The sequence below is a fragment of the Felis catus genome, chromosome B1 (assembly GCF_018350175.1).
Source record: "Felis catus isolate Fca126 chromosome B1, F.catus_Fca126_mat1.0, whole genome shotgun sequence".
Lineage (NCBI taxonomy): Eukaryota > Metazoa > Chordata > Mammalia > Carnivora > Felidae > Felis > Felis catus.
In genome coordinates, this window is record NC_058371.1 from 66,999,599 (window position 1) to 67,013,749 (window position 14,151).

Here is a 14,151-nt window from a genome sequence, read left to right on the forward strand (position 1 = left end):
ATCATCCATTTAGACCATCCCCCAACCACCTCACTCACCTCCAGCAGCCTTCAGTTTGTTCTCGATATTTAAGAGTCTCTTACGGTCTGCTTCCCTCTCTGTTTTTATCTTATTTTTCCTTCCCTTCTGCTATGTTCATCTGTTGTGTTTTTTTATAAAGAGGCCCTTTAAAGTCTCATTTACTGTTGAAGAAACTGAAAAATTTAAAGAATGTAATTTGCCTACTATCATATAGTCAACAACTGTTAAGATTTGATCCCAAGCAGTCTGTCTCCAAAGCTGCGCTCTGAATCATCACCCATTATTCATCGTCTAATCATGTGGCACATGTATCACCCGTGTGCCTCTCTCTATTATACTGACAACAGTAAATGCATCAACATACACCAGAAATTCAATCTGTTCTTCAAACAAAGAGAAATCATATTAAATATAAGATTTTCCTAGATATTTACCTTAGAATTTATACATCTGTGTGCACACAAAATCATATAAAATAGCTTAAGGGTTATTTTTTAACATTGCTACATATCTCAGAAAATATTTTATCTAACTCATTTTTCTCCATTATGACATACTATGGAAAAGACTAAATTTTAAGATAAAGTAAAATGTGCAGCATCTTTTTGCTTTTGTAGAAAGTAACTTGTAAAATATTTTTCTTCAAAACCTTGACTTTTTAATCATCTTTGATAAGTGGCAAGTTTACATTTCTACATAGGTAAAGGGGATTAAGGGTATATTTACTGTGGTGAGCACTGAGTAATGTATAGAATTTTTGAGTCATTACATTAAACACCTGAAACTAATATAACACCGTATATTAATTGTACTTTAATTTTTAAAAAGTAAGAAAAAGTACTTTTACTTTTTTAAGTTTATTTATTTATTTGAGAGAGAAAGAGAGAGAGAGAGAGAGAATGGATAGAGAGAGAGGGAGAGAATCCCAAGCAGGCCCTGCACTGTCAGTGGGGAGCCCGATGCAGGGCCCAAACTCCCAAACTGTGCCATCATGACCTGAGCTGAAATCGAGAGTCGGAGGCTTAACCAACTAAGCAACCCAGGCACCCTGAGAAAAAGTGATTTTAAAATAATGATTAATTTAAGTTTAAATTTGAAAAGGATAATATTTAAGTTTCCAATACTCTGAGTATAAATTAATCTTTGTACCACTACACTATGTCATTGTTCCTTTGACTGGGACTGCCAGATGTCCACTGAAGCGACATTAATTGCTACACTACTCACTGAAAACTCTTACACTCTCTATTGAGGGGCATAAATCCCCTGCCAATCCATTTTATCTTAGCACGAAGTTTTGACAATTTCCTTTTCAAAATAATAAATTACTGTAGTACTGTATGTGTTTTCTAAATCACTTTCTTTACTGTTAAGAGCCATAACTACAAGTTTACACATCATTGGTTTCTTTGAGGGCAAGAATTCAGTTTCTTGTAATGGAAGGATTTAATTTTGGCACATGTCCAAAGCAAACAAAACATTTGCTTGCTATTTTCAGTAATATCGTAGAATAAAAGCAGATTTCATCATATAATATTAACTAGAAATTATATATGTGATAGAAAATATATGTGAATCAATTTTGTATTTATTGTAGTTTTTTGGCTTGGTATATGTAAAGCATATTTAAAGGACTGTCTCAAAATAGAAATGGAAAGAGAACACATGAGAAAATATTTTATTTCCTTCTTCCTTTTATTTTTATTTTAACTTAAACTCTATGACACTTGCTTGGACTCTTAGTAAAGAAAAAGTCATTAAATCCCCTGACCTGGTGTTAACATTATTGATAAAAGAAAAGAAAATGAACACATTATTTGTCTTCACTTAGAGGAAGGAGTAATAGCATGGCATTTGAGGCAAAAGAAAAGAGGAAAACTTCCATTTTTTTCTTCTGGTCCAGTGATTGAAACATCTTTTTGTGTTTGCTAAATGAAACATGACTTGGAAACAAAGCAGTAAGAATAGTGATGGGGCTTGTGAGAGTTTGAGCTGGATGATGGGATCTACTGATCTACTTACCAGTGCCACCGGTGGGCCTTTATTTCTATCAGGAGGCAGCACTGTCACTTAGAGGACAAGGAGAAAATTCAACCAATTTTTTTTTTGTATGTGTGAGTAAATCAAGCGCGAGCTGCACTGAACTACTCAGTAGGCTCTTAAACACACTTAGGTACTATAGGATTACTCATCCCAAGCAATTTCAGTCTCTCCTTTTCTGTGATGAAACCAAATATTCCAGTCAATGATTTAACAAATAGGACCCAATGTGGTTGTGACTGGTTCCCCCTTGATTGTGCAACACTGAAACTCCCATAAATACCCATATGCATTTTTATAATTGAACCATGGGAAGAGTCGTTAGGGATTCTTGTTTGTTTTATTACTTTGAGTAAAAGGTACTCTTTAGATGTTTTTTGCCTACTTCAAAATGACAATAATATGTAGATATTTGAAAAATATGTATTTTTGGTTATGAAGACATGAGTAAAATTATTATGAAAACAAAATAATTTGTAGTGTAAGATCTTTTAATTTCCATTCAGACATAAAGTCTTCTTTAAATGCTTTATTTTATTTTATTTTATTAAAAATTTTTAATGTTTACTTTACTTTTGAGAGAGAGAGAGGGAGAGAGAGAGTCAGAGCGCAAGCAGGGGAAGGGTAGAGAGAGAGACGGACACAGAATCTGAAGCAGGCTCCAGGCTCTGAGCTGTCAGCACAGAGCCTGACATGGGCTCAAACCCACAAACCGTGAAATCATGACCTTGAGCTGAAGTCAGACGCTTAACTGGCTGAGCCACCCAGGTGTCCCTAAGTGCTTATTTTGTTAAATATCAATTCAGATTAACAAAGAAGCCCCATTCACCAACTTATTCTGCTACATGTTTTAATAATGTATTTCTAAAGTATGTATAATGCAAACAACAGAATATACACCCTCCAATTGTGATTTGATTTTCAACAGAGGTTTAGTGATCAAGAAAATGAGCAAGGTTGAGTATTATTGCATTTTAAACTTACAGGATTCATTACAAATTCCTAACATTTAAATTGTCTTGGCTAGGGTTTTAAAAACAATCTTGTAAGAGTGAACCATGGCAAGGCTTGTTTGTTCCAGGCTTTTTAGCTAAATCAAAAGTGAAATAAGCTGTATTCGATGTTAAGTTAAAAACAATTAATTGATCTGTTCATGTTATATCTCACTACTCTCCCATATGTTATTAACTGAAATAGATAATCTTATCCTCACATTTCCTGGAGCATCTTGAACCTTTTCTGAGTATGAGTCAAAATAAAAATATATCACTTATTAGAAGAGAGAGATCCAGAACTAGCATATCTGAATTGCAATAAGTCTGTGTTATTTCAGAATTACTAGTAATTTGGTAAGATTTAATCTCCTAAATTTAGTCCTATATTCCATTCTGATACTTCTAACCTGATTTCTCTATTCTCCATAGAACTATTTGTATTTTTCTTGAGGATAATAAGACAAGGCTAATAAAGGCTCCTTAGTAGCTGCCATATCACCTCATTAGGAAGAAAATGTTATGACCTCCATGAATATGGATGAATAAATTTTTTTCTGATCAAGATTTGTGTTTGTATGTGGGATGTGTAAATAGTATAATCAATCAGCTTTGAGCTTCTAAGAAATATTAAATTCACACACCTTGATATAAACACATGGAAAAAAACAGAGTGTAGCTACTCTAATATAATCTTCAGGGCCCAGAAAGAACAGAACAATTGATTTTATTCCTCTTCATTATCCATTTCATGTCTGTCCAGGTGAAAGGCCCTAGTTATACAACACATTTTGTCACCTATATCTGTTTCTAGATATCACTCACAGTTCACGTGTTATTTCAGTGTAAGAAAGTCTCTACCTGAAAGAAAGACCTTATCAGTTCAAATTTTCCACATCAGTTGACAATGATGTAGCCTTTCTCAATAACTTAGGTCCAAGATGAAATTTTGTAAACTCTCAGGGATATCATATTCAATTTTAACATTTATTTATTTATTTATTTATTTATTTATTTATTTATTTATGAGAGAAAATGAGCACGAGTTGGGGAGAGAGAGAGAAGTAAAAGAACAATGATGTCTGAGAAACGAAACAATGGAGACAAGCCTTACATTTGCATGATTAACTGACTGGAGAGTTTTCAAGACCTGGTGCTATAATGTTGAGCCCTGAGTTGAGAAGAGGGAACTGGGCATCTGAAGAGGCCAAGGTGGTCAGAGTTCACAGGGCTGAGTACCAAAGAAGAGAGAGCTGCACACAGAGAGAATACCAGAAATCTGCCGAGGGCCCCATTAAGTCAGGATGTGCTAGGAATCTAGTATGAGCACATGCTAGGACAAGCTAGTGTGAGGAAACCAGTTGAGACTGTGTGAAAATCCATTTAAAGAGATTAAACAATATCCAGAGCTCAAATAATAATTGAGTGGTACACCACACACACCATAAGATACTTGATAAGGTTTTATTACAGTAGTAAAGGAAATGAGCACCAAACACTGATGTTGTCTCAACTAACAAAGTTAAAGGACCCAGAAGGATCAAACTCTTTCTAAATAATTTAGCAAAATATTAGATTGAAGATTAGAGATATTTATAAGAGCACAAATAGCCAGCATACAGTAAAATTCAAAATAGCTAGAATACAATTATGTAGTAGCAGGAATTCAAAGAAACAAAAAAATACTAATAAAACCCACAAGAAAGAGAAAATCTAGTCAAAACCAATCTAGGAATGACATGGTAACATAATCAGAAGACAAGGGAATTTTAAAAAGGCATATAGCTGTATGTCATATGTTTAAGAAGGTAGAAGAAACATTAAACATGCTAAGTTTAATTATGGATCATAGTTTTAAAGACCCAAGTTGAAGTATTAGAGATTAAAACTGCAATGTCTTAGATAAAAATGATTATGGGTGGGATTATGGGGATATCAGATTAGAAGCTGCAGAAAAAAAATTGATGAACTTGAAGACATAGCAATAGAATCAATTAACAAAAATGAAAAGCACTGATGAGTTGTCGGATGATTTCAGGTGGCCTGGGTTTCACGTAATGGAAGTCACCGAAGGAGAAGGCTGAGAGTGGTAAAATGGAAAAAAATACTTTAAAAAATAATAATAAAATTAATTTTCTAAATTTTATGAAAATTTTAAACCCCCATATCTAAAAAGCCAAACATTGAATACATAATCACAGAGTTCAAAATGAAAAATGTTAGACACAAAAGGGTATATACTGAGTTTTTCATTAATATAAAATTTAAGAAAATGCATAGTGATAGAAACTTGAAGGAGAGATTACAGAGGGACAGGGAGGATATTCTTAGGGTTCATAGAGAAGTTTATTATCTTGACTGTGGTTATGATTTTGTGGATGTACACATACATTAAAACTTACCAAACTGTGCACTTGAGATATGTGTAGTTTTTTATATGTTGTATATATATTAATGATTGTGTTAAAAATTTCAGCAGAGATTATCTGGTAGAAATTTTAAAAAGGCTTATTTTGTGTATGTGTGTGTCTGTGTGTGTGTGCTTTTGTCTTTATAATTTTTCGTAGCTTATGTGCCCTCTGTGTGTGTATATGTATATTCCATTTAAAAATAATTATTAATAAATAAAGCTTTGGAGAAAACATTCATATAAAGAAGGTAGGAAGAAAGAACATAAATATCTACAGAACAAGTGCAAAAAATAGAATTATTTTCTGAGAAAACTATTCAAATAAAAATGATAATAAAGTTTAATAAATGTTAGTATGACCAGGGTGGAATATGTGAATATGTGTATGTGGAAAGCACTTTAATTTTTGATTAACACAGTATAGCTATTTAAAAAAAGTATTTTTTCCATTTTTTTTTTTTTTAATTCTCGTTAACATATAGTGTAGTATTGGCTTCAGGGGTAGAATTTACTGATTCATCACTTACATATAACCCCTCCTATTCATCACAACATGTGCCCTCCTTAATGCCCATCACTCATTTAGCCCATCCCCCACATACCTCCCCTCCAGCAACCCTCAGTTTGTTCTCTATAGTTAAGACACTCTTATGGTTTGCTTCCCTGTCTTTTTCCCCCTTTCCCTATATTCATCTGTTTTGTTTCTTAAACTCCACATATGGGTGAAATCATGTAGTATTTGTCTTTCTCTGACTGACTTGTTTCACTTAACATAATATACTCTACCTTCATCCACCTCATTGCAAATGGCAAGATCTCATTCTTTTTGATGGCTGAGTAATATTCCATTCTCTCTCTGTCTCTCTCTCTCTCTCTCTCTCTCTCTATATATATATATATATATATATATATATATATCACTTCTTCTTTACCAATTCATCATTTGATGGACATTTGGGCTCTTTCCATAATTTGGCTATCATTGACAATGCCAGTATAAACATCAGGGTGCATGTGTCCCTTTGAATCAGTATTTTTGTATCCTTTGGGTAAATACCTAGTAATGCAATGGCTGAGTCATAGGGTAGTTCTGTTTTTAATTTTTTGAGGAACCTTGATACTATTTTCCAGAGTGGCTGCAGCAGTCTGCATTCTCATCAACAATGAAGTGTGCCCCTTTCTCCACATCCTTTCCAACATCTGTTCTTTCCTGTGTTGTTAATTTTAGCCATTCAATACAGTATAACTATTAGTGAAATAATACCCACCTACTGGAGTAGGGAGGTTATATTAACAATTATCCAAGGTACCGCATTTATAATGTAAGAAATTGTTTCTCAGTAGAAATGGTGTTGCACACTTATGGAGTTTGGTAGAACTATCACGTAGAACTATTGGCATATAGTTAGTAGTAGATTTCAGGCATGCTATTTTTTTTTAATGTTTTATTCATTTTTTTGAGAGAGAGAGAGAGAGAGCAGAGGAGTGGCAGAGACAGGAGACAGAATCCGAAGCACGCCCCAGGCTCTGAGCTGTCAGCACAGAGCCCTATGTGGGTCTTGAACTCACGAGCCATGAGATCACGACCTGTGCCAAAGTTGGACGCTCAACTGACTGAGCCACCCAGGTGCCACAGGGATGCTAAAAATTTTGAAATGTAGAGGACAGTTATGCACAACAAAAATTACGTTGGATGTGACCTTCAAATGACCTACTTGATAATTATGACTGCAAATTATCTGTGACTAAGACCTTAATCTATTTTACATATAAAAGTTTTGTTTTGTTATACCTAGTTTTAACATGCCCTTTGATTCTCATAAATATATCTACCATTAAAACTGAGGGAAGAATTTATGTCTTAAAAATTTACAAATAGTCACGTATCATTTTACGAAAATAACATCATCTATGGCAAAGTTTGCTGTGATATTTAAATACCCAATGAATATGTATTTGTATTTGTAGCATTGTAGCACTTAACACTGTCTATATATTTCATGTCTATATCTTGCTAGAAAAATAAAAGTTTGCGTAGCTTGAGTAAAGGTGGCAAAAATCTTCATTGAAGCAGTTGAAATTTAGTTTTAAAATTCTACATGCAATTGAAGGTACTAATGCTCTACTCTGCCAAGATATATTCTTTACTACTATTAACTAAGACCATGAAGATTAAGTGGACTCTATAAATAAACATGTTAATAGAATATTATATGTATATGTATTGTTCCCCATATTTACTAGAAATATTCAAGCAGTGTTATTCTCTCCATTATGATTAAAAAGTCTTCTAATCCTGATAGTGCTTTCATTTTATTGTGTTATTTTTGTTGAATAATATGAATGATAAGACAATATGTAAGCCACATATTAGAAAATAATTAATCATACCTGCTACCCATACATTATTAGTATGGTGATGGAAAGCAATTTAAATGAAATAATTTATTCTATTCTATTGGAAAGTGCTATGGTTTCATGAAGAATCAATGGAATAGGGAAAATGTTGAAAATCAACTGTGTAATGAACTGCAGTGAAGCAAATTTTTATTATAAGTAGGTGAAATCACACTGCGTGATAATAAAGATTGACTACTCGCACCTGTAATCTTTGTAAGAAAGGAAAAGTTCTAGAGAAAGGTAATATTAATATTGATGAGAGTGATTCAATAGTTTCTCAGTTAGCAAAACCTATTAATGTTATTTATTGGAAATACAATTATTTTTCTAGTCACTTATAGTGTATTAGAAGAAATAAAAGGTATGGTTGTCATAAACATATATGTTGGCCATCATAAAAAATATGTTGTTAAGTGTTTTTAACAACTCATTATTTATTTATCAGCAACATTTAGACACTAAAAGTCATAGAGAAAAAATTAAAAATACAAATAAAATATAATTATCAATAACACAAATATATTACAGGTGACTCTCAAATAATTTTTTTCATAGTCTGTGAAACAAGATAAAGAGAGGTATTAGCATTTTAGTTTATAATTCGAAACAATACAGAAAAATTGTTTAAAATATCTGTTTATTTTGGAAAAAATGTAGAAGTTTTTGATTCATGTATTGAAAAAGTCAACATTGGAAATAAAATATTGTTAATTTTTGTATCATATGTAGGTATATATGTAAAGTTAAATGAGTATCATTTTTGCTAAAAGGAAATAAAATTAATCTAGTTCAAGTGAAGATATTTATTACAGGATTTATCAATTATCTTAATTTTAAAAATTTTCTTGTTTTTCAAGGTTTACAGTTTCCATCATAGTTTTTGGAGAAAGAAAAGCTTAAAGTTACTGATTTAAAAATGTATTGCTCTTTTTGATCCTATCAAATCATAGAATTACTACATTAAAAGATTTGTCAGAGTTACATGATCTCATTGAATGATTAATGCTTTTCAAGTAAATGTATTACATGCTGGCCAAAACTCAGGAAGAAGTAGTTAGCCCGTAGCATAGTTTGGTCATTGGAATAATAAAATGTTTTAGATGCAGTTTAAATTTCTATACACAGTTCTCTCTTTTTAAAAATTTTTTTAAGTTTATTTATTTATTTTGAGAGGAGGGAGGGGCAGAGAGACACAGAATCCAGAGCAGGCTCCAGGCTCTGAGTTGTCAGCACAGAGCCTGTCACAGGGCTCAAACTCATGTACTGCAAGACCATGACCTGAGCCGAAGTCAGACGCTTAACCAACTGAGCCGTCCAGGTGCCCCATACACATTTCTCTTGAACAAATTTGTTTGCATTTCATTTCTTTTCTTTTTTTTTTTTTTTTTTAACATTTATTTACTTTTGAGACCGAGAGAGACAGAGCATGAACGGGGGAGGGGCAGAGAGAGAGGGAGACACAGAATCGGAAACAGGCTCCAGGCTCGGAGCCATCAGCCCAGAGCCTGATGCTGGGCTCGAACCCACGGACCGCGAGATCGTGACCTGAGCTGAAGTCGGACGCTTAATCGACTGAGCCACCCAGGCGCCCCTGCATTTCATTTCTAAAGATACCATTTTAATTTTTTTGTGTGAAATGTACAATTACAACAAAAGTATTAAAATGAGCAATAATTACAGAACAAAACAGAATTGAGTCTCATTTTAGAAGACAAAGTTAGAACTAATGTCTCCTTGATTCTAACTTCACAGTGCAGTCTCCTTTCTCCTTTGTGGAATGTATGTTGCACACTACGACATTAATTTGGGCCACTATCTCCAAAATAGAAAAATTTGACAAAGAAAAAATTACAACTTCATGATACTTGAGATCTCCTCAGATTAGCTCATCTAAGTACTCTCTCTTCCCCTGTTCCTTCTTTCTCCTTTTTCTACTTTCAACCTTTCCTAGAGCTCCCTTGAATCTTCCAATCTTCCCAACTTCAAAATCTGCACCTCTTTTATCCCTATGTTAATCCTTGTCACCAGACTCCTTTCCTACTGGCGCCTCTCAACTTCCTGTTAGTAACTCAATATTACTGGGGCGTTTGAAGGACTCAGAGATCCCAGGAGCAACCACCCTGAGCTGAAAAAGATAATTTGAAATAGGCTGGCTGTTTAATCCACTCAGATGAGCATTAGAGACACACAAACAGCTGCTTGGTCTTGGTCTGTAGCTCAGATTTTAGTCTACAGCCTCCATAAAACTGCAGATAGAGGAAGAAAACAGTCTAAATGTCTCCTTTCTAAGTATTCGAAGGGTATGTGTCATACTGCTCAGGCAACTTCAACTTGTTGCATCAGAGAGAAATGCAATCCTAATAAAACTATAAATTTGGAGCAGAAACAAGAGCTTATTCTTATATAAAACAGTAAATTTTATATTTCTGTATTTATGCCTGATTCATAGCTAAATTTTTTAAATTAAAATGATAAGCTCTCTGTGTCTGTCTATATGTTTACGTATGTGTATATATGTATATATGTATGCTTTATGTATGTAATGTCTTTCTACCTCTGGAGGATGTTAACAAATTAGATGATAAAAACCCCTTAATGTAGCTCTACATTGATTGGGTTGAAGTTAAACCCTTATAAAAATTAAATATTCCTGAAATTCCCAGAAATAAAAAAATATAAATTTCTAATACTTTCAAAAGAACTGGAATAAACATTTTATAAATTCTATTACACATACTATAGATGTGTAATAGAATTTCACTGGCAAACCTCCACTAATGAGGTTAGTTTAATATTGTGGATTTAATAAAAACATCTTCTTATGTTATAGACTCTGGGTCTGGAGATCTCTCTTGTCAGGCAAGAGAGTGAAGGCAGGATTGAAATGCAAGAGAGGTTAATGTCTAGGATGAGACAAGAGCCCCAAGTAAGGGTCCTTGCTCCGTTTTTACTAGGATCGGAAGGCTCACAAGCACGATGGGCGTGCAGACAAGCGGTGTTGGGGGTTTGGTCAATACAAAACAAAATCCTGGTGCTGGGTGGAAGGTTGTTTACAACAGACAGGAGGTGCCACCTCTGTTTACCTAAACTGGCCTAGGAGATAAGAAAGAGCATATTACCTCAGGGTCAACAAGGCACCTTTCTTTTGCTAATTAGCTCCACTCTGGGCAACTTCACCCTGCTGCAGTCTAAAGTCCTGTTTTCCTGTTTTTGTCCTTCGTTCCTCTGAAAACAGCTTTCTGCTATTGTACTAAATTGGAGGGTGCTTCAGCCCTGAATATCTAACCTTGGATGTTTTCATCTTAAGATTTCCTATTCCTATACCTTTGTCCTATACTGGGAGCCTTTGCCCCTTTTAACTAATCTTGTTTACCCAAACTTGGGTGTGTTCATCCTGTGGCTTTCTAATTCTTTATGCCTTGTTAATACATGGGTGCAAGCTCAGGGAATTTGTAAGCTTATTCCCCACATTCTTAGTTTTCAGTGTTAAGTATAATGCAAGCATGTATTTTTATTCTATTTGAGTAGGTTCTTCCTAAACCGATGCACATTTACCAACTGACTAAATTAGCATTATACATTATAAAGTTTAAGATTATATTATATATAACCAACTGAAATGATTATTTTAACAAACTATTTCAAAATTTAAATATATTTTGTAATAAGTCAACTCAAATATATTTTTCAAGATCTTCTATTAATACCTTACATATGATTAAATGAAGTTAATTAATTGGGTTATTCATTAAATACCTACATTTTTTCTAAATAAGAGAATACACATTATGATGATTTCAGTAATAATTTTAGTACTTTTTAAAAGTACATTATTTTGGGTTGGGTCAGTCAGTTGGGTGTCTGACTTTGGCTCAGGTCACAATTACAGTTTGTGGGTTTGAGCCCTGCATTGGGCTTTGTGCTGACAGCTCAGAGCCTGGAGCCTGCTTCAGATTCTTTGTCTCAGTCTCTCTCTTCCCCTTCCCTCCTCATGCACTGTATCTCTCTGTCTCAAAAATAAATAAAACATTAAAAATATTTTAAAGTACATTATTTTGGTTGTAATTTTGCATCTTTAATTTAAACCCAGTATATTCTGAAGAGTGGTTTTAAATTAGGGACTTACATAAATTACCTGAAAAGTTTCATTAATATGCAAATGTTTAGGACTTCTTCACTGACAACTAGATTGTGTTTAGTTCCCTAAATCTCTTGGTAATAAATATGTCCTTACCCTCATATTAACATTTTCCCACTAACTTGAAGTTTTTCTTTAAAAAGAGTTACTGATAATACGGCTGAAAACTTAATAAAATGAGTATTTCCCACATGGGGAATTTCACTAATGTTTTCAAGTGACTACGGGATCTGTTTCACTGGCAAAGTCATCAAAATAATGAAACCTTTCTTTATCCCCCTCAAATACCCCCTTACCATCCGTAATCATCTGAAATAATGGTGAGAGCTATCAAAATGTGTATCCAAATTAAACTATACAAATTAAAACTTGCCAAACTAACAGAAAAACATAATCTCTCATGTCCTCAGGTTTTGCCCTGAGCCCTGATTGACTGCCAGTCCTTTCCTGATGGTCACATTAACTGTCTCTATATTAAACAATAGTTAACCAACCCATAAAAATTCCCTATTCTGCTCACACTTTGAAAGGTTCTAATCTGGTTAATTCAGACAATATAAATGCTGCAACAGACTTTTCAATTACCCATATACTCTCATGAATTGGTCAAGCCTGTTTTTCCTTGTCTTTTCTTATTATCCACAATCTAGAAACTGGAAATTTAGGTCTCTAGAAGTGACATCACCAGAAACCGACTCTTAAATCCCTTTACAGGGGCGTTTACATCATCCTCCATATCACCAATACTGCTGGCAAACTCTAGGTGGCTTGACCTTAAATTTATATCTCTCACCCCCCCCCAAAAAAAGGTACACAAGCTACTCTTCATGGATATGCATTCCATTTGAAGACGTGAACCAAAGACTCTCTTGAGATCCCATGAAAGCAGATGACACCAAGAGATAAACAGCTTTTCCCAAAACTATAGATCAACCAGATGACATTATAAGAAAATAAGATTCTACCCACAATGCCAGAAAAATGCCCTTTAAGATCCTTTGCTTATTTATTCTCATTTCCATTGTCTTTCTTTACTGTATTTTTCTCCTTGTTAATTCCCTCCAATGTGACTCCTGCTTTTCACATAATTATCCACATGCAACTACTGCCTTCTATAATGAACCTTACTTTGTAGTATTTCCTCCTGCTTCCCCAATCTGTTTCTCCCCCAGTGATCCCCCATCCCTGCAAATTCTCCAGAATCTATGGCATTCTTCCATTCACTCAGAACCATTTCACAACCCTACTTCTGATTGCTCATTATAAATTCTCTTTCCTTTAGAAATCTCCAGTTTCCTGCAAATTCTTATATATACCTTAAAGATAAGGGCATCCTATGTGTTAATATACAGGGTTTCTTTAGCTTGTCTCTCAAAACTTCAAAAGAAATTTCCTTTAACCTTAATACTTTTCAAAAAGAGCAATCTAGGGGTGCCTGGATGGCTCAGTCATTTGAGTGTCTGACTTCATCTCAGGTCATGATCTCATGGTTCCTGGGTTGGAGCCTTGCCTCAGGCTCTGTGCTGACAGCTCAGACCTGTAGCCCGCTTTGGATTCTGTGTCTCCTTCTCTGTCTGCCCCTCCCTGGCTCATGCTCTGTCTCTATCACTCTCAAAAATAAATAAGCATTTAAAAAATAAATAAAATAATAGAGCAATCTATGCTTCTGCTATAAGACAACTGAGGACCTTTTCATGGGTGTAAGTATCAGCAAGTACACTTTTTCCCCCCACTAACAAATATTTACAGTTATTATGGGATGAAAAAGTATATATTCTTTGTCTTATATGCATCTAATAGACCCATCTGATCCTAGGCATAGTTTTATCTGGTACACTTAGGACAGTCCCTCCTGGAAGAAACAACCAGAGGAACTTCCTATTCCCAGCTAATGAGAAAACATCTCCATCAAAAAGTTTTATCTGAACTCCAAAATAAAAATCCATGGAATAATTAATTCCATGAATTCCAGGTAGCCTCTGAGGAGTCATAATTTATTTGTGGCACCATGCCTATTAGTATCTGCCTGCTAATTGGACTGGCTCCTGTTAGCTAATTGTATTAGCCCTTATCAAATATTTAACCAGACTGCCCCCCCCCTTTTTTTTTTCTTATCAGACCTACTCTATTACCTTTGATTTGATGCTCTA